The sequence below is a fragment of the Cupressus sempervirens genome, chromosome 10, assembly GCF_028749045.1.
Source record: "Cupressus sempervirens isolate cs-2001-9-10 chromosome 10, ASM2874904v1, whole genome shotgun sequence".
Classification (NCBI taxonomy): domain Eukaryota; kingdom Viridiplantae; phylum Streptophyta; class Pinopsida; order Cupressales; family Cupressaceae; genus Cupressus; species Cupressus sempervirens.
This window is the reverse complement of record NC_143127.1, coordinates 779,130,710-779,152,822: the sequence shown is the minus strand read 5'-3', so window position 1 is coordinate 779,152,822 and position 22,113 is coordinate 779,130,710.

Below are 22,113 nucleotides of genomic sequence, written 5' to 3'. Positions count from 1 at the left end.
AACAATTCATAAAAAGTAAAGTACTCATCAAAAAATTACAAAAAAATACACAAATTCTAGATATGACCCTTAACTATCATCCTACCAAAGGGTTATGAAAAATAATAAATATAAATATGCTTTTTGTGTTGCAGATGAAAACAACTATGTTATGTTTTCTAAAAAAATTAGGAACTATTTTTCCTATGCGTAGGGTTTGACCCACCTAATTTTATCCATTTTGTAGAGATTATAATAGTTTAGAAAGTAGATTCAAAGCACTAAAATTTATATATTTAACACATTTTCATTTTGAGTGGATGAACCTCAAATGTCTCCTCCAAGTCTAGATTTACTTGATTTCAGAGAAAAAAAAAAAAAAAAAAGGTGTCCACTTATACCCCCCTTTTTATACACCATCTTGGTGCACTCACCCATAGCCATGTTTATATTTAAACTTGCACCTATACACAAGAGAGAAAGGTAAATTTTTGGGGGAAGGAACTTCTTTTGGTCAAGGCCTTGTATAGGAATTAACCTTGAAATATAATAAAAAGTAATGTTGGTTAAGATAGGGAAAAAAGAAAGATAGTATATGGAACCATAGAGGAGAGATAAATAAAATTATGGATGGCATGAGATAGGAAATTTTATGATGTTTCAGGAAATCCATGAGAGATAAAGAGAAGAGAGAAGAAAAAGAAGAGTTGATGGTCTAGAAGATTGTGTAATAATAGTCAGCTCCACCTTGAGAGTTTTGTGTGTAATGGCACATTTGTGTGTATATATTCACTTCATAAATGGATACAGATCACTTATATCATGAAGGTTTGTTTGTATATGCGTACTTCATAGATGGATAGAGATCAATTCTATCATGAAGATTATCTTTTCGCGTGCACCCCATGCATGGATATAAATCACTTATAGTAATTAGGGTTGGTTTATATATGTGAAAACCATAGATAGATATGAATATCTTTTACCATGGGTATAAATTTAAATATAGTATAAAGTTGTACCAGGGATGCCATATGTATGACCCCACTTCAGATGAAAAAAAGGTATTACTTTATAATCTTAAGGAAAAGAAGAACAAGCATGAATCACTTTTAAAAACAAAATAATATCCACAAGAAAAACCCACTATAAGCCAAAGAGGTCACAAGTATTATGAGTTCATGGAAGGGGAAAATACAAAGAGATACCATGCAAGAAATATAAAATAGATCCTTGTGAAAGAGGAAACATTGTCTAGTCTCCAAGATAGGGAATTTATTTATCATGGAAACCTAATTGCAAAAAATTAATATGGTTACGATCAAAGATGCATGTCCATAATGTAAATGACTATTTCTATGTATGATTGGATGTCACTTGACAAAAAAACAAAATTTAACCGAGGAAAAAGTGGATCCTTGAGAGAAAGGGATAGATTGATAGGACATTTTTTCCCCAAGTATGGAGAGAAGCATAAAGGGGACCTCTTATGTTGTTGATGAACTATACTACATTATGCAAGAAATTGAGTGCCCAAGGAATAGGCTAACAATGTTACATGGTATGAAGCAACATAAGAGGGAAGTGGATATTGTTTAGAAAAAATAGTATTGAAAAGTGACTCGTTGTGAGATGATGTGTACAAATAATAGTATTATCAATGTATTACTGAATTTTATAATGTAAATATCTATATTTATTAGTAGATTGGTCATGCCATAAGTGATACATGCAAAAAGGAATAGTCACAAGATGTTGACTATGTTGTTTTTCCTTTTAGGCCTATAATCACCATATCCCAAAGAAGAATAGGAAAAAACATTTCTTGATTAATGGCATATGTAGATGAAGTGTTTGATGATGAAGGTGAGGATGTAGACAAAGGAGACTCAAAACAAAACTCTTTCATATTTATCTCATGATTCTCAAAATATTTTTGTGCATATCTTGAACTATGTTAGAATCATTATTTATGATAGTGTTAAAGGTAGCTAGTTATGGTTTCTTATAAGGATTAAAGACTCAATCATAAGAATGATCATGCCCCACTCCCCCCCCCCAATTTCCTAATGGAACATAAATTACTTGTTTATTTTTACCACATCTATTCCTATTTAATTTGTGTTTCATTAATAAATGATAACCAAGACCATAAAAAGAAGCCACATAAAAAAGAGACAATGTAGCCTTGTTAGTCACTATGTCATCACAATCAAGTTTGATAGTTTCTAGAGATTTATTAGGAGTGGAAGAAGTACCCAAATTTATACTAAGCTCTTGAGAAAGAGTTATTTTGCATAACTAAAGGTCTAAAACTTTCTACTCTACAATTTAAGTTGGTGTGAAATCTAAGGATCATCTATCATCATTTGAAAGAGAACTAGAGGAAATGCATGACTATCTTTAGGTTGAGAATCAAATTTAGAATTAGGGTCATTTTTTTCTTTGGTAAATACAAGAGTATTGCTCGATTCAACATTTAAACAATGATTTGGTCTATCATCTATTGTAGGAGTGTACATCACATTGTCATAGATGAATTCAAACTTTTGATGAAGAGTTGAAGAAACAAAATGCATATTATGTAACCAAGGTCTACCTAAAGAATATTGCAACTAGGAGGACATGGAATCGCATGCATGAGAGTATCTAGAATAATTGAACGTAATTTAATAGGTTAAGTGATGATGCTTTATGTTTTCTTAGTAATATTGTGTAGTTAGGTTTAATGATTGAAATATTAGCCTTGATTTCTTTGAGCATGTCCATTCTAAAATTATTAAGCACACACCCAAATTATCAACTAAGGTCCTAAAAATGAGATTAATATTGATGAGGTTGGATAACATAAGATCATCATATTAATGTTAAACTCCATTAGGAGGTAAATTATCTTCAGTAAACACCATTTGAGGTGGGATAGGGGTAGCATGCATACTTTGTAAAAAGGAATTGATGTTATCTTGATGAGTAGTTGAAGCTATTTTTAAGGCTTCATGATATGTAAGAGAAGTTTGAAGAAGCTCCAAATAGTAGATCTTGGTAGGGGTATTAATTCTCTAACAAATTATACTCCTTTCCAATATTTTGATGAATGTAGGGTGAAGGAGGAAGCATAGGGTGAGAAGATGGGAAATAGTTAGGAATAATTATATTAGTTGGTAAAGGACTATTTCTTGTTCAATAGGTGTAAGCCACAAGATTGTAGTCATGAAAGAACTCCAAAGGATTTCTAGGTTTTCCTTTCACACTTATAATAGGGATTGTTAGAGTTTAAAAGAAAATGTTTTGATGACATCCTTTAACCATAATAACTAGTGTAGTAAAAATTTGAGGGGTAGATTATGGATAACCCTTAATTGAGATGATAGTTCTATTAGGAGTTTGAGACAAAATTGATTGAGGATATCCTTATATAGCTATCTTAGGTTTATTAAGTATTACTGGTTGAACATGAAATAAAGTTAAAGTATAGTTTTCAATTTGGTTAAACAAGAAAATTTTCTAAGATAATAAAATATTATTGTTGTACATGGTGGAATTGCATATTCATGAAACCTTAGTGCAAAGTGCAATCAAAATAACAATGAACTAATCTAGACACAAGAAATCAATGTAAAATAAAGACTCCATGAACATATCATGTTTCCCTAACTAAAAATACTAAAATTTCTTTTAGACCAAAATCTTAGAGATAGTTCTAGAATGGAGTATGCTATTAAAGCAAATCTGGGTAAGTCTATAAGAGATCTATATGAAATTCCAATTATATGAAGATAATAAAACTAAAATGCTATGATGTGCATGCATGAGACTAGATAAATTCTAAAAAATGCTAAATAGATATCAAAATGATGCTAAAATGTAGCTAACATGACATTAATTCTCAACAATAATTATTCTAAATGATAACTCTAAATGCCTATAGTATGGATGCCTACAAACTTGGGTCCTTTTGCTCTCGATTTTCTCTCCTATTTATAGAATTTTAAGATGTGGTTGGGGTAAGCATTATGATTTTATTTTTCACTAGAGGGTAATGGTAAAACTGAAAATATCTCATAAGGCACCAAGAGGAAAAGTCCAACAAACTTAGTTTGTGAGGATAAATGAGGATTTTTCAATTCTTTTAATTTCAAAAAGGAGGATTTTCACTTTTGAGAGAATAAATAGCTTTTGTTGATTTATTAAAATGTTGCATTTACTTTCAACTTTTTTCTTTACCTTTTTCCTTTATTATTTTTTTTTATGATTTTATGAATTGTTTTTCCTCTTTCTAAAGTGATTTTGGTCCTTTTAGATTTGATAGGTAATTGATTGATTTAATTGCTCGAATGACTTGATGTTACCATTGATTTGAAAGTTTGTTATCTGATTTTGTCCTTAATTTTCTTTGCTTGATCAAAATTCTCATTTTTTTAGGTCTTTTCCAATTTTAAGGTATCTACAAATGTCCCTCTTCTACCTAATATGTGAAGCATATTAGTTCAAAATATTATCTTGATTTTTTTATTTTTAGCTAGATTTTGTTGTTTGAGTGTCTAATCAAAGATGCTTGCTTGATTTTCGATCATTTGATGTTTGATTTATGATGCTGATATGATATCTAATTTGATGTGGGTACAATGTCTATTTTTTGATAATTTGATGTGTAATTGTTGATGTCTAATTCATTATTGCGATGTTTAAAATTTTTCATTTAGGATAACTTGCTTGGATGCTCCAATTTTTTTTTGATTTGATGTTCAAATTTAGCTAGGGTAGAACATTTTCTATATTTGAACATTTTGACACCCTAGTTTGATGTATGTTACAATGCACCCTCATAAATTAAATTGGAAAAAAATGATCGGCAATATGGGAGATTCTAATTCAATTTCTAGAAAGATAAACTTTGATAGGAGACTAGGGTGGACAAAATTGTGTCAAGTGAAATGGAATAATACCTAGGTCAAAGAAATGGGTTAGAAGGCATGAATTTGGGCATAAAATGTTGAAAAATGTTGTAAAGATGCCCCAAGGGAGGGTTAAATAGGTCAAAAGACCTTTTACCCATTTCATTGTTACACTCCCTTTTCACCTTTTTGTCCTAGAGCTCTGAGCCAACGAGTATGGTTATCCCATTGTGAGGGCACAAATTTGAGAAAGGTCACCAATACGAGTGTCGTATTGACTATGTTACCTTGGTAAGTCATTAAGATCCTTTATTATTTAAATTTCTTTAAGTTTTGCACGAGTTTCTATATTTTTGTGGAAATTTGCCCCATAAATGCTTAGATCCAACATTTTAGTGCATTTAAAATATTTTAGTGCAACCATGACTTAGGATAGCACACCTACTAGGTGGAATAGCACTTTTATAAGAAACTCTGGTTTTTGAAATAGCGCATATTGTAAAACCGTAGTGCATATGCATGATGGCATAGCTTATTTAAGTCTTTTAGTGCATATCAGAGGCATTTTAGTGCATATACCTGGTAGAACAACATATCTTATAGTTAGGGTTTGTTGATTCAAAATGATGATAAATGACAAGTTGGATGTATTTTTTGTATCGTATATGCTAGTTTTCCTAGTGATTTTGTTTATTGTAGCACATTCATTTAATTACATAGTGCATATGATGAATGGAGTAGTGCCTTTACATCCCATTGCACATCTAGTCTATTTAATAGCACATACACCACTATTAGTAGTGCTTATAACTATGGTATCACATCCATGTTAGGGAATGACACATTTGATCTAAGTAATAACATTTTTGAATTTTGGAATGCATATATGTTTGGTATAGTAGTGCAAAGCATGAATAAAATAGTGTGTAGAATTCCTATGGTGCATCTATCGTCTTGGATAGTACATATGGCTTATTTAAGGGTTGGCCACTAGTAGAATGTTTAGATAGGTAGAATCGAATGTGCATAATATTTCTTAAAGTATAGGACTGGATCCTAATATGGAGTTCAAAATTTTGGAGTCATTGTAAGGTCTGATTCACATAACACGGCAAAAAATAGGGAATATGTGGTCACAAAGAAATTTGGAGAATCAATTACGTGATGTATGATAGATAGAAAAGTGCCTCCCTCAGGATACAAAGTAAGGAAAACTAACATGTATGCCTCTACATACAGAGTGAGACAAATAATAGGTTCAAGATAGAACCATTAGCTAGATAGCTAAATGAATTTTTTTTATTGACGTAGGATAATCACTTCTGATGAAAATTTGATGAAATAGATGCCAGAATTATCAGTTATGGAAAATGGCTAGAATTATCAGTTATGGAAAATGCAAAAATAATTTGTTTCAATGGCCACAATTTTTAGTTATGGAAAATGTAGATGTAAGCTTATCTATATCAAAAGTATCTATGGAAGCCATTAGAAGGGAAAATGAAGAGACAAGGAACAATTATAGATGAAGATTGGGAGATCTTGGATAGGAAGGCATTGGGATCTATTTGATTGTGCCTTGCACCATCTATAACATTCAATGTATCAAGGGTAAAAATGACTATAGATTTGATGGGACACTAGCTAAGTTATATGAGAAATCCTCATCTTCAAATAAGGTATTTCTTATGAAGCATTTATTTAATATGAAAATGGGTGAGGGAGGATCTATAGAGAATCATTTATATGAGTTTAACATAGTCACCAGTCAATTGTCATCCCTACAAATTTCATTCAATGAAGAGGTTAGGGCTCTCTTAATTTTATGCTCTTTGCCAAAAAGCTAAATAGCTTGGTTATGACAATAAGTAACTTTGTCTCTAGTTAAAATACTTTGAAATTTGATGAAGTTGTTGGTGTTATCCTAAGTGAGGAAATGCAACAAAAAAGCACAATTGAAACGTCAACCTCATCAAGCTTTGCATTGAATGTGGATAATAGAGGAAGAACAAGTCAAAGAGGAAGAGGTGCTTTACATGAGAAGTCACAAGGGAATTCAAAGAAAGGACATTATTAGTCTAAAGGAAAGAAAGATTGCTAGTACTATGGAAAATCTAGTCACCTAAAGAAAGATTGTTGGACTCGGAAAAACAAAAAAGTTGTTAGTGTTAGTAAAACAAACAAGGAGATGGAAATGAAGATGATAGTAAGGAAGCTAATGTTGCAAGTAATGATTTAAAAGATGCTTTAATCTTATGTTTAGATAATACTAATGATTCTTGGATAATAGGTTCTAGGGCCTCATTCCATGCTACACATCATAGGAAATATTTTCAAGATTATGTTCAAAGTGATTTTGGATTGGTATATTTGGGTGATGATGAGCCCTGTCCTATTGTTGGAAAAGAAAAAATCAAAATCAAGTTGCCAAATGAAAATGACTAGTTGTTGTAGTAGTTAAGGCATGTCCCTAATTTAAGAAGAAATTTAATTTCTGTAGGACAATTGGTTAGTGAAGGTTGTGTAGTCATGTTTACAAACAATGTCTAGAAGGTAGCTAAAGGTTCATTAGTAGTAGCTAAAGGTTGTCACAATGTACTTGTGTACTAGGAACACTTATTCCACTTTAGTTGCTACTAATATTTATAATGCAAGGAAAGCTACTATAAATTTTGCAAGAATGGGTTCAATTATTTGGCACCATAGGCTTGGGAACATGAGTGAGAAAGGGATGAAAATCCTTCACTCTAAATTTATGTTGCCAGGGTTGAAAAATATTGATTTAGAGTTCTCTAAAAATTGTGTTTATGGTAAATAGAGAAGAGTTAGATTTCTTAAATATGGAAAAGAGAAGAAGAGTGGAAAAGAGAAGAAGAGTGAGAAGTTGGAGCTAGTGCACTCAAATGTGTAGGGACCAGCTCAGGCATCATCTCTTGGTGGATGTTGTTACTATATTTTTTTCATTGATGACTCAACTCAGAAGACATGGGTGTATTTTTTGAAGAAAAATATGATTTCTTTGAAACTTTCAAGAAATGAAAAGCTTTGGTTGAAAATGAGATAGGAAAGAAGCTAAAGTGTCTCAGATCAGATAATAGAGCTAAGTATTGTAGCAAGTCCTTTTAAGATTATTTTTTTCTTAATGGAGTCAGAAGGTAGAAGACTATTCCAAGAACTCCACAAAAAAATGGTGTGTTTGAGAGGATGAATAGGACAATCATGGAATGTGCAAGGAGCATGAGATTGCATGTTAGGTCACCATTTCATTTTTGGGAAGATGTTGTAAACATTGTTGACTATTTGATAAATAGAGACCTTCAAATCCTTTGGATAGTGGTATTTCAAAGGAAGCATGGACTAGTAAAAAGCTAAATTGTTTATTTCATAAAAATTTTTGGTTGTGAAGCTTTTGTCTATGTTGATAAAGTAAACAGAACCAAGCTTGATGCTAAATCTTAGAAATGTACCTTCATTGGATATGGAATAGATGACTATGGTTATTGGTTATGGGATTTTGAAAATCTAAAAATAATTAGAAGTAGAGATGTTATATTCAATGATAAGGTCATGTACAAAGAATAGTTGTAGGAAAAGAAGCATGAACAGGTCAAAGAAAACTATGTGGTTTTGGATGAGACTCCTGAAAAAGAAATGCCACTAGTATTTGATGCTTAGCAACAATAGGTTATCCCAAAAAATCTTGTAAGTGTTAGACATTATACTCAGTTGAGTAGACCTCTTGAAAGGTTTTCTCCTTCTTTATACTCTATTTTATTGACTGATTCTAGTGAACCAAAGGAGTATAAAGAGGCAATACTGGTATATACCAGATAACAATGGAAACTAGGAATAAAAGAGAAGATGGACTCCTTATTAAAAAATAAGACTTGGGACATAATCCCTTTACCTAAAGGAAAAAGAGCCTTGCCTTACAAATGAGTTTATAGGTTGAAGGAGAAAGATGGAGGAAAGAAAAGGTATAAGGCCAGAGTTGTGGTAAAAGGTTTTGCATAGAAAAAGGGTATAGATTTTGATGAAATATTCTCCCCTGTTGTAAAAATAACTTCAATTAGAACTATACTAAGTGTTGTTGTTGTAGATGACTTGCATCTTGAATAGCTAGATGTGAAAATAATATTTCTCCATGGAAATTTAGAGCAACAAATTTACATGCAACAACTAGAGGGATATGAGATCAAGGGTAAGGAAGAGTTTTTATGGCCTACAATAGGAACCCTAATAATGGTATTTAAAATTTGATACTTTCATGGCTGAACAACATTACCATAGATGTCATTCTAATCACTGCTTATATTTTAAGAGATTGGATAATGGGAGTTACATTATTCTATTACTCTGTGTTGATGACTTGCTTATTGTTGGGTCTAATATGCGACAGATAAATGTATTTAAATAGAAATTAGCAAGGTAATTTGCTATGAAGGATTTGGGTGCTACTAAGAAAATCCTTGGTATAAGGATCACATAGGATAGGAAAAATAGAAACTTGAATTTGTCCCAAAGTAAGTACACAAAGAAGGTGTTGAAAAGATTTAATATGCAGGATGCAAAAGTAGTCAGTACATCTTTGGCTAGTCCTTTTAGATTGACTAAGGAAATGTGCCCAAAGGCATAGGAAGAGGCAGATAAAATGTCTAACATCCCATATAATCAGCAATTGGTAGTCTGATGTATGCACACAACCAGATATTGCTCATGCAGTGAGAGTTGTCAGGAAGTATATGAGTAATCTAGGTATGGAACATTGGATTGTTATCAAATGGATACTTTGATATTTGAGTGGTACTACTACAAAGGCATTATGTTTCATAGGATCCAATTATGCTCTGAGTGGATTTGTTGACTCTGATCTAGTAGGAGATGTTGATACAAGGAGTAGGGTATGTTTTTACTGTAGGGGGTACTATAATTAGTTGGATTTCTAGATTGCAGAAGGTTAATGCACTTTCAACCATTGAAGCTAAGTATGTAGCTACTATGGAAGCTAGCAAGGAGATGATTTGGTTATAATGTTTTCTTGAGGAATTGGGTTAGAAGCAAGAAGATCACCCATTGCATAGTGATAGCTAGAGAGCCATTCATCTTGCAAAGAATTATTATTTTCATTCAAGGACAAAGCACATATCGTTTAGGTACCATTTTATATGGTCCATTTTGGAGGATGGCCAATTATGGCTTGAAAAGATTCACACAAGTGATAATCTTGTAGACATGTTCATGAAGATAGTCCCCAAGGAGAAGTTAGTTTCATGCTTAGCTTCTATTGGGCTTCTTGACTGATGATCATGGAGTTAATACACAACAAAGGCTTTTATCTAGTGGGAGCCCCATGTGGTAGTGGTATTAGTAAGAGATCAATCTCCAAGTGGGAGATTGTTGTCTAGCATGGAGTATGATTAGTCCCCAAGTGGGAGATTGTTAGTTTGTGGTGACTAATCAGAGAATTACTATATATACTCCATAATTTTTTCCTTGAAAATTTTTTTTCTCCTATTTTATCATTCCTTATTTAGATAGCCATATTGTAACCCTAAAGTGGGAATATATTATATAAGATAGCTTAGGGTTAAGGATTTTTGTAATGTGATGAATAATGAGATAGGTTGTTATTGTAGTGGTATTAAGCTATAAGGGTTTTTACTATAATCATTGGAGAACAAGAAAGGTTGGATGGCTATGTAGGTGGACATAGCCCAAGATTTGGGTCAACCATGTTAAATCTGTGTGTTATATGTGTTCTTATGCTTTTCTTCTTTTGTTTCTACATTTAACTATTTGTTCATATATTGTTCCAGATTTTTTGACTACTAACAAGGAGGGTTTCTTTTGCCAAATAGGTGAGGAAACAAATATCCCATTGGATAGGGTCATATTATTCAGGATATGATCCACTGATAGTGGAGATTTTTATGGGGGAGATGTATATTAGCCCACTTATATCATGATTTACATCAAGCAGTGTATTTTAGGGTTGCTTCACTCTCAATAGGGGTTGTATTATTATAGATATGTACATGGGAGCATCTTCTCATTATGTGAACAATATGTGTGTGAAAATGGCCACATGATATGTTGTATATTTATGTTTATTTAGGTGTGATTGTGCAACCCCATCTAGGCAAGACAGAGTACTAGTGGTGTACGTTGGATGACCTTGATGAGGTCATGTGGAGACCATATAGATTTACAAAGCCATGGGTAGAGGATGATGATGAGATGGTCTATTTATTTTCTCCTTGATATTTTCTTGGTAGAATCCCTACGGTGATTGAGAGATTCTGATTTAGCTGGGTAGTCTAATAATTTACTTATTGATAGGGGATGCCCTAAGGAGTGACACATTATGCCTGAGTTTAAGCATAGAGGTCCATATGGGGTCCAAAATTGGAGTATGAGGCATGTTGAGAGGCATTTATGTAGATGATAGAGGCTCCAAAGATATGGGCTTTAAGGGATGGTAAGGTAGATGCAGGGATGGAGGGAGATAATTCTCGATGGTTCAAAGAGCATCCCTTTCCAAGGTACATAGATCTGGCAGTGTCAATACCTAGGATAGAGGATGAGCCTAATGGGGGAAAGGGTGCTAGTGGTGGTGGATGAGGGAGAGGTAGGGTTAGAGGCTAAGCTAGAAGTAGAACTAAAGTGTGGGGGAAGTATGGGGGCCAAGGCATGGTAGTAGCATTGCCACAACAAAGGATTCTTATGGATGTTGGAGTAGATAGACCTAAAGAGGTCTGAGGGAAAGGCAAGGTGGTGATGAGAGGCACCATAGGTAGTGATGCAGGGTCAAGAAAGAGGACAAGTGATTTGGATACATGTAGGCTAGCTCATACCAGGGCCATTTTATCAAATGATGTTTAGTTTTTTAGGAGATAGAGGCCATGTGTATAGGTTCCCCTCATAGGGGCACATAGCTCATAGTCACAAGTGCATCCACACATTTTTGTAGTCCCAGAGTCACCACTAGTGAAATCAAGTGGGAGAGTAGTTATTGAGACTCATATGAGTGCCATGGAGACATATGTTGGATTGATAGGGACATAGATTACCCATTTGAGTACTATAGTGCAAGCATTTATACCTTTGATGGTACTGAGGCCTCCACCTCCACTAGCAATGAGGACAGATGAGGTGACTATTAGTCAAGTGGCCTCATCTATTCCTAGGACACATGCTACAGGTCCAGTAGATTAGGGTTCACAAGATGGGATGAGTGCCCCCAATGATCAGGCATTGGCTTATTAGACACACATAGATGATGCAAGTGGTGAGACACTGGGATGATCTATGTATCATGTTTTATTGCATGCTATTGGCTTATCATGTGTATCATTTATGATGATGACCTTTTAATTTATGATGATTTGATCTTTTTGATGTATGATTAGTTGATCTTTTTGAAGTTTAGACTTTCACACTTTTTGTATCATGGAATTTATATATCTAATGTCATGGATGAATGTATGTGGTTCTGTGATTTTATTTATATGATAGTCATAGATGTTGATGTAATGGGGATGAATTAATGAGAGAAAATGAGATGATAATAATAAAATGAAATGAGGAGCAAATAAATAAGAAAAGAAAGGAGTGAAAATGGAAAGAGAAAATGGAAAATGAAAATGAACTAATGAAATTAATATGAAATGAAATAAATTGAAGATGATATAAAAAGAAATAAAAATGAAGATGAAATGCAAATGATTGAGGATAAATAAGAAGAAATATAATGAAATGTAATAGATGACATAAGAATGTAATGAGAAGAATCATAGAAAAATGATAATAGAAGATGAGATGAGATGAAGATATGTAACTCAACATTTCAAATTAGAAGGCCACAAAGGAACTTCAAGGCATCAATAAGTAGTGTGAAGTAGGGAATTCATAGAACATGATTGATAATGATAGAAAGAGAAGTATAAGATGAGGAAATAGTAACCAAAACTTTTGAGATTTGAAGGTCACGTAATGCAATAGATGATATGAAAGGTGTGAAGTAATGAGGGAAATAGTGACTAGAAATTTTGAGATTCAAAAGTCACATAATGAAATAGGTGGAATGGGTATTATGGGCTAATGAAGTGTGATGAATGGTGGTGATTTTGTGATGAAACAAAGGACACAATACTTGAGTGTTAAAAGCTTGTGGTGATAATGATGTTGTTATGTGTCATTTGATAATCGTATCTTAGTTTTGTTACTAATTTGTTAGATGACATTGTGTAGGCATTCTTGTGTATTCTCTGTGTATGTGCCAACCATTTATTTTTGAGGTATCTAAGATGAAATGAAAACTAGATGGATGCAGTTGACTGGCACATTTTGTAAAGAGATGCAAATTAAATATCATCATTGAGCACCTAAATAAAAAGTGACATAGTGCAACCACCACTAGGTCAACTATGGTAATATGAAAAATCTATCATGTCGAGAATCATGACCAAAAATAAATATTGTAATGATAATCATTAAGAACATAAGTTATTACTATAGTAAATGAAAAAAGAACACACAAATAGGCATATGTTAGATAAATAACCTTACCTAAGATGTCATGCAAAATGGATCAAGGAACACATGGCATTCCAAATGAGAGGAGGTACTTACATGTGGACACAAATAATACATAAAATCAAAGGATCACTTGATCAAATGGTGAAAACTAAAAGAAAATAAAAGATCATGGCTTCACCCCAGTACCTCTAGTCAAATAAATCATCAAGGAACTAGAAGCTCATAATAATTGAAGAGCCATTATCTATGGATTAGTTTTTGTAGGATTATGGTAACAAGTCATAGGATTTGCTAGTGGATATTATATAGTAGAATGCATGGTGAGTGCATTGGAAGATATGTATTGGTGGAAATCAAGGTGTAGTAATGTAAGAGTAGAGTGGCAAGTGTACTTGGTACTAGTGTTGTAGGTTTCATAGAGTGAATGTGTGGCAAGGCTAGTGAAGTGTAGTGTGCATTGAGTGATGGCGATAAATAGATGAGTAATGTGCATACACAAGGATACACGATGAAGGTATATGTATTCCAAATGTTAGGAGATTTATTTATTAGAGAAGCAAAGTAAGTGTGCATTTGTAAGCATGGTGAACTCACTAGATGAGTCATAGTAGGAGGCAGAGATAGGCTATGTTAGCTAGGGAGGATGGGTGAGGAAATGATAGAAGGAAAAGAATGTTAGGCATATGTCAAGTGAACTAGTGTATCAACCTAAGCTCAAAGCACTAGTTTGTGAGTAGGATGAGTTGAGTCATATAGGGCTAGCGCAAACATAGTTGGGGGTTCTGGAGTTGGGGTGGATGAAACTCCTTTATCAACATTAATGACTTTGTTAAGGAGTGCAGTGCAACAAGCATTGCAGGAGGAACTAGGTGACTATCCCATGATGCAAGCAGAAAGTAGTCCTCATGGGATGACAAAAATAATGTTAAATACAATGTTGGAAGTGGGGGAGATCAACTCTCTAGGAAAGAATGTTGAAAAATGTCAAAGAGTGACTAAGGATGTCAGTTTGGGTGAGGTGACGAGTGTAGAAAGTCATTTGATTAGTCTCAAAATCCTAGGACAAAGGTCAATGGAAGAGGAGATGGGTGTATTGAGAGCAGTGGAGCCATAGAAAAAGGTAGAGGGTGGAGTGCAAGCATCAAGAAAAGTGAGGAGTTGCAAAAAATGTTGGCGATAGAGAGAGTATGGGTAGAAAATGTGGAACAAGAAGCTCATTTTTATTGGGTTTTATGGATAAAGCTCGTGAACATGGAGCACAAACAAAAGCTAGATGACTCCCAACTAATGATGAATATAGAACAAGCACAAGTGCGAATGTTGGAAGATGAGTTGTAGGTGGAATGGTCATGAGTGGAGGGGAATGATGCGGGGACTCAAGCTAAGAGAATGTGGGAATAGAGGTTATAGGAGTCATTGAGGATGGCTCAAGAAGGTTTGGAAAGCATACAAAATGAACTTGTGTTACTATAGGTGCAGTCAGAGTCATTTAGGAATGTGGTGTCAAAAATAAACACGACGTCATTATAGCTGCAAGAGTGCTTAGTGGCTAGCGAGTCAAAGGTGAGGTAGCTACAACATTGGTTGAGTGAGACAAAAGAAAATGTGGAGCACTAGAGAATGGGGACTGTACATATGCAACATGAGTGGGACATGGCTCAATGAGTGATCATTATGTCAAGTATAAATAAGTTGGTTGATAATGTGTTTGTAGATATGCAAAGGACTATGAAAGTACACCAGGAAGCTACTTATAATATGGGGCTATATTATTAGTCAATCCCCCTAGAGCAGTGACAGGAGTCCTAGTTTATGGATAGACAATTTTTGTAACTATTGAATGTTAAACTGCATAGTGGGAGGTTCTTGATACCAATGGATGTTATTTGGTTGCAAGAGGGATCTACACCAAGGGCCTCATCTTTTGGGACTATGCTAGGGGAAATGCCCCCAATCAGAAATCCCATCCTATTTCCTCCATAAGGGAGGTCAAAATAAGTGGTCTTCTATTGTTGTGGATGTAATATTTCCTTTGTTGTAGTAATAGAATAAAAAAGTCTATTGTTTGTATGGCAATCAAAAAGAGTGACTAGCACTCATTTCCTGTTTATGGAAAATGTGATTAAAAGCATATGATAATTATTGTTAGTTTTGTTTTGATATTTTGGTGATATATTTTGGATGTTTTTTGTATTTTTTGGAAATATTTGGAAGGTTGTCAATATCCACAAATGTTTGAGTGATGGGATATTTAGAGGAAGATTAAGCTTCACTTATGTCTAGTAACCAGATGTTGATGCCGACTCTCAATGAAAGATGAGTAAAAAATTGTGTAACATTTTGAGAGCAGAAATGCACAACATGGAAAAAGTAGTAAGTGTTAAACCATGAGCTGCAAGTAGAATTGGATTGTAAAATTTTGTGTATATTGATAGCCTTTACAAATAATCTTAGGGCCAAAGTTGGGATTTTTCTTGAGGTGTGTGCCAAGATGGATACTTATGGTGCTAGGGAAAAGGAATTTGGGCCTATAAGAAACTCTAATGGCCTAAAATAAAGGTGCTAGGAGACCTGAAAAGGCATTGGAAGGCCTAAAAAGGTGTTATTAGGGCCTTGAAAAAGGTGTTTGGGCCTAAAAAGGCACTTTTCCCCTAAAAAGGCACTAAAGGGTGTTTGGAAAAGGTGTTTGGGCCTAAAAAGGCACTAACGGGGCCTTGAAAAAGGTGCCTAGGCCTAAAAAGGCACTAAAGGGGCCTTGAAAAAGGCATTTGGGCCTAAAAAGGTGAAACATGTCTGTGAAAAAGGTGTTTGGGCCTAAATGGGGCTACGAGGCCATGAAAAAGGTGAAATAGGGGCATTGCGGTCTCTAATGAAAGAGTGCGATAGATATCTATGATAATCCGAATGGTGTCTAGATTACCAATGTGTCCTTAAATTGTAAAGATGAGTCATGAGATCATAAGGACCTTCCAAGATAGCATTGATATATTTGTTGAAGGGTGCTAGATCAATCATTGTCTTTGCAACATAAATAAGGTTGAAAAACCCATTTGATATTGTTGTGAGAGAGATAGAGACGAGAATGCCTTAGTGATCTACATTGTGCCAAATTTTCCAAAGCCCTAAGTATGTTTCAAGACATAACAAAATTTCTTCTTAATCAATTGATGCATTTTTTTATTGTCTTTTCTAGAAGTAATAAGGCAAGGAATCAACCATAAAATATTTCAATATTTTTCAATATAGGGGGCCTCTCCATTGATTTCATATAAAATTTGTCAAGGTACACAAACCTATCCCAAAGGAGTAGCAATTATAGATAAACACCATCACAACATGAAATCAATGGATCATCAGACTGGAAAATACAAAAATAAATTATGTCAAATTAAAGATAATATTTATGACATGTATGTGATCACTCGTTTGATTTTTTTGATTTTTTTGTTTATAATTGACATTAGATTTCCACAATCCATTGATAATATTCTAGAGTTTTTCTGGAATTTGATTATGTGGCATTTTTTAGCATCAACATTTTAGATCACACACAATGATCCATTTTTTATAATTTGTTTGTTGATTTTTTTGACTACTTTTTATGAGTTTTGATATTTTTTACTATTTTTGATGATATTTGATCTACTAGTAGTAAAAGGAGGGTAGAAGTGAGATTTATTGGAATATGGAGATCACCGAGGCAATTTCAAAGCACATAAAGAGTTAAGGAAACCAAAAGTGGGTTGTGAAAGCTAAAAGGATCTCAAAGAGATATATCTAGAATAATGGAGGAGAAATGGACTTTTAAGACTAAAAATGGAATTTATGAAGGATAAAATGGATTTTGGGAAATTTTCGTAGCAACAAATATTTGAGCTATGCAATAATTTTTCTATTTCATGCCTATAATATCTTAGAACATAATCAGATTCCATGTTTCCTTTGAGTTGCTTGTGTTCCCTTTGTTTCTATTTTTTTCAGCTATCTCTATTGTGAATTATTTCTAATGCCAAGAAACCACTGAACTATAATCGGCATGTGTTTCTCAATTGGTTATGTGTAAAAGTAACTCAATTTTGCCAAGTAGTGTGGCAATATGAAATGAAAAGGCCACAAACAAGAAAATTTTGGCTCAGATAGTGTTGTTGTAGCCATGTCCTATTGCATTTTCACATTGAGGGACTTGTGTTTAGGGTAAACTTTAAGAAATCTGCCTCCAAAAAAAGATATAAATATTGGTGAATCTTTCGTTATTTTGAAAAAACAAAATAATATCTATTCGTGAATCTCTCAATTTTTTATTTTAAATATGATGAATATTAGCGATTATTTTTGAATCATAATTTTTTTGTATAAAATATTGATGAATCTCAATAATAATAGGAAGTTCATTAATCACCGTGGAATATTACAAATCAAAATTGATTTTTTTTTACCTCATGGAGTATTATGAAGATCATTACATAGACTTTAAATTAATAATGAAAACTAAATATTGGTGATATATCCCTAAAGTAACTAATACTTATGATAATTATTGGTGAATTCAATTTAATTTCTCCAATAATATATTATATTTAGGTGACTTAAATCTAATCATGTAAACAATATATTGGTGAATATTTGAGTTTGAGATTTTCAATAAAATAAATTATTGAGTGGTTTTAAATATTCTAGAACTAAATTTTATAAAACTATCATGATTTAGGTTGTATCAATTCTTAAATTATTAGGCAAATTACTAGTCAAAATTTTCTAAAATTAGCCACTAAAAAATACCTTGCTTGTGTTGTTTACAAAAGTCTAAAGGTGTTATCTCTCACTCCTTTTATACCAAAGGTGGTATATCACTTTTATACTAGAGGTGGTATTTCTCATCTATGTTATACAAGATTTTTTATTTTTATTTTTATTTTTAAAAATGTTTTCTATGCTTATTTTTTAAATTTTTTTTTAGTTTTAGGTATGATGTAGTTCTTGAAGGCTTTAGACATAGATATGTTTGAGATGGATATTGTTAATGGGTTGTGCTAATTCTTCTCCATCACAATCAGAAAGTTTGTAGGTACCTATTCCAAAAGATATTGTGATGATATAAGGGCCAATCCAATTGGCCTCCCACTTTCCTTTCTTTTCTTTTATTACCTATTTTTTGAGATTTTCTCATAGGACTAAATCTCTATTTTGAAAAACACAAGGCTTCACCTTTTTGTTTTAGTGTCTGGAGAGTCTATTCTGATACACTTTAAGATGTTCGTGTGATGTTTGTTGATGTTATTCTAGGAATTCTAGTTGTTCTAACCTAGACACTCTATAGTCCTCATCTAACATGACATCATAGAGGGTGGCTTTTAGAGATGAGATTTCAACCTCTAAAGGGAGAATTACTTCACTGTCGTAGACCAAAGAGAAAGATGTTGAACCTAAAGGCATTCAAACACTTGTTTTATATACCCATAGGGTAGGATTTAACTATAAATGCAAATTCCTACCAGTGTCATTGGCAGTTCTTTTGAGTATTTTAATGGTGTTTTTATTGGCGGCCTCTACTTGGCCATTGCGCTAGGGATAGTAAATTGATAATGAATGGTGGATGATGTGAAACTTTTCATATAGCTTGTCAAAAATTTAGTTTTTGAAGAACAATTCATTATTTATTAAGATGGCATAAGGTATGCCAAATCAACAAATGATATGGTTCAAGATAAATGAGGAGATTTGTTTCTCGGTGGAGTCTATGAAAAATGTTGCTTTGACCCATTTGGTTCATTTGTGTTCGCTAGAGGAAAGTGGGTGAATTGAACCAATCAATTCAAAAATCCACTAATAAAAGGGCCATGGTGTGGCTAATGGGTTGAATTCTTGGGCTGGAGCATGAATGAGGTTGTTTTGGATGTGACACTTCTTACAAGTTTTAAGATAGTTGATAGAATATTTTTCCATTATGGGCCATAAATACTCCATTATGAGGAGTATTTTGGCTAGGGTGAAACCACTGGAATGCAACTTGCAAATATCAATGTGAACCTGTTGTAGAGAAATATTAGACTCATCAATTTCTAGACATCTAAATAAAGTGTCATCTAGACCTTTCCTATACAATCTATCAACCACCAATGTGTAACACAAGGTTTGTTGGATAAGTTTTGGTTTTAGAATAGGTTAGAGGGAAAAATCAAGTTCTCACCACTCTTAGGCTTATTGGGTGATTCAACAAACATTTCTACTAATACCTACAATTTCCTTTCCAGAATTTTTACATTAAAATGCTTTATGTCCTTCTCTACCATACTTGAAATAACTTCCCTTCAACCAAGATCCTATTCTATTTTACTACTATTTTATTTTCTAGAGTAACTAGTGTAGATACCTCTAGTGTAATTACCTCTCTTACCAACAGATTCCTCTTTCCATTCTCTTTTACCTTTGTCTTGCATTCTATTGCTAGATCTTCTACTTTCTCCTTAGGTTCTACCTCTTCTTCTTTGAAATCTTCTACCTCTTCATCTTTTACTTTGAGCATGTTTCTTTGCCAATGACTCCTCCAATTTAATGGCATACTGATATGCTTTTTTCACACTATACGACATAACAAAACTAATCACATTGTAAATTTATGTCCTTAAACCATTTAGATATCTAGCCACTTTGTCACCCTCATCCTCCACATGTCTAGATCTGATGTTTAATTTGTATAATTCCTCAACATATGCTTTCACCATAATATTATTTTTTGTCAAAGTTTGCATTCTCCAAAATAAATTAACCTTTTAATTTGCAAGAATGAACTTCTTCATTTGGCCAATCATCTTTTCCCACGCCTTCATCTTTTATTTTCCTCATTTCTTCCTTTTAATCTACACAACCCTTCAACATGGTGATTACGGTATTTATTTTTCTATTCTCAGAGGTACATTCATATTCAAAGACTTTATTCATTTTAGAGATCCAATGAAACAAAATAGTAGTCTCAAGTCTTCCATCATAGCAAGAAACTTCATTAGAAGGTCGAGACTTTTTCGTAGATAGAACACTTAGAAGCGTCTCCTCATCTTAGTCCACTTCATGTTTAGGATTAGGATTAGGTGCCACTTCTTCAATACCACTAAAATCCTCAAGATGTACGCACCTATTTTCTAGGCTATATCAATGGCTTAAGTCTTGTTACAATTTGTCTCAACATATTCATAATGAAATTATCTACATTTCATCTTTCATAGAGCATTTGGACAATATTTTCTACAAGATCATAAGCTCATGCCAATTAATAGGTTAGAATTCAGTTCTGCCATATTACAACCAATCTAATTAAGGTTCTCCATGATAAAAAACTCACAAGGAAAGGAAACCTAGCTCTAATAGTACCTAATGCAAGGTAGGTGGGAGAAAGGAATCAATTCTAGCATCCTAACACCTTGCCAAGAGTACAAATGGATGAAAAAAAATATGCAATAGAAAAGAAAAACTTAATTCTTGAACAAATATCAATTGAGTAGACAACCGACATGATAAAAAAATATATGTTAGGTTGTAAGCCCTTTTTCCTTATGGCTAGTTTAATGAATTACAATATCTGAGCTCCATGTTTGTAATATATGTTACCTTACTTTCCCACATCTAATTTAAGTCCTTATACAACCAAAAAGAGAACAAGTCAACATGTCACACAATTAATTACAAAATGATCAAATGATAATCAACACTCTTAAGGATAAGTTCATACATAATCCAAGAGAGGTTCCTCAACTACACTCAATGCCACATCATCATAGGAAATTGTACATAAATAAACTCCATGGTACATTGGATAAAATAAGTAGTGAAAAGTGAGTGGGGAAAGAGGTGCCAAACCCCAAGCACAAAGAACATTAGATTTTATACACTTAGGGTGAGGATTCAAAATTAGATCACATTAAGATGCCAACTGCACACAACTTGAAACCATGAGAAGAAATGACTACTCCTTGAATAGGAAATTGTATAAAAACTAAGAAATCTTTTTTTCTGATGCATGATTTCTCGATGACCCAAGATGTCCCTGAATCAAATTTACAAACTCTCTAACAAGCCTCACAAACATAATACTTTCTATAGAGGTTAGTATAACCATAATACTTTCTATAGAGGTTAGTATAAAAACTAAGAAATCTTTTTTTCTGATGCATGATTTCTCGATGACCCAAGATGTCCCTGAATCAAATTTACAAACTCTCTAACAAGCCTCACAAACATAATACTTTCTATAGAGGTTAGTATAAAAATTCCATGAGAGGAAGTTCACTATGTGAAATCTTGGATGTCATCCTCATCTCCCAAGGAGGACAATCTATTGGGAAAAAAAGGAGCAATAGGAGTGAAGTTGATGGAAGAATCCTTACAATCAACAAGCATGTACTTATTGGAGCCACCATCTACAACCTCCACATGCCTAGAAGGAGTACAAGAGATATACATAGTGACAAAGATGCTAATAGCTAAAACTTCTTGAGGTGTAATCACCAAAGAAGACCACAAATATGAAGGAAAATTATTTATCCCTCTAGTAGGGGTCGCACTATGTCCAAAAAAGGTCTCCTATTGATTACGGTTTGAAATAACTATTGGTTCAGAAATGAAATCTTGTGTAGGATGAGAAGCAATAGTCTGCAATGGTCTAGAAGCACCAAAACCATGCTTAACTTGGGAACTAGGGGTTTCTTTC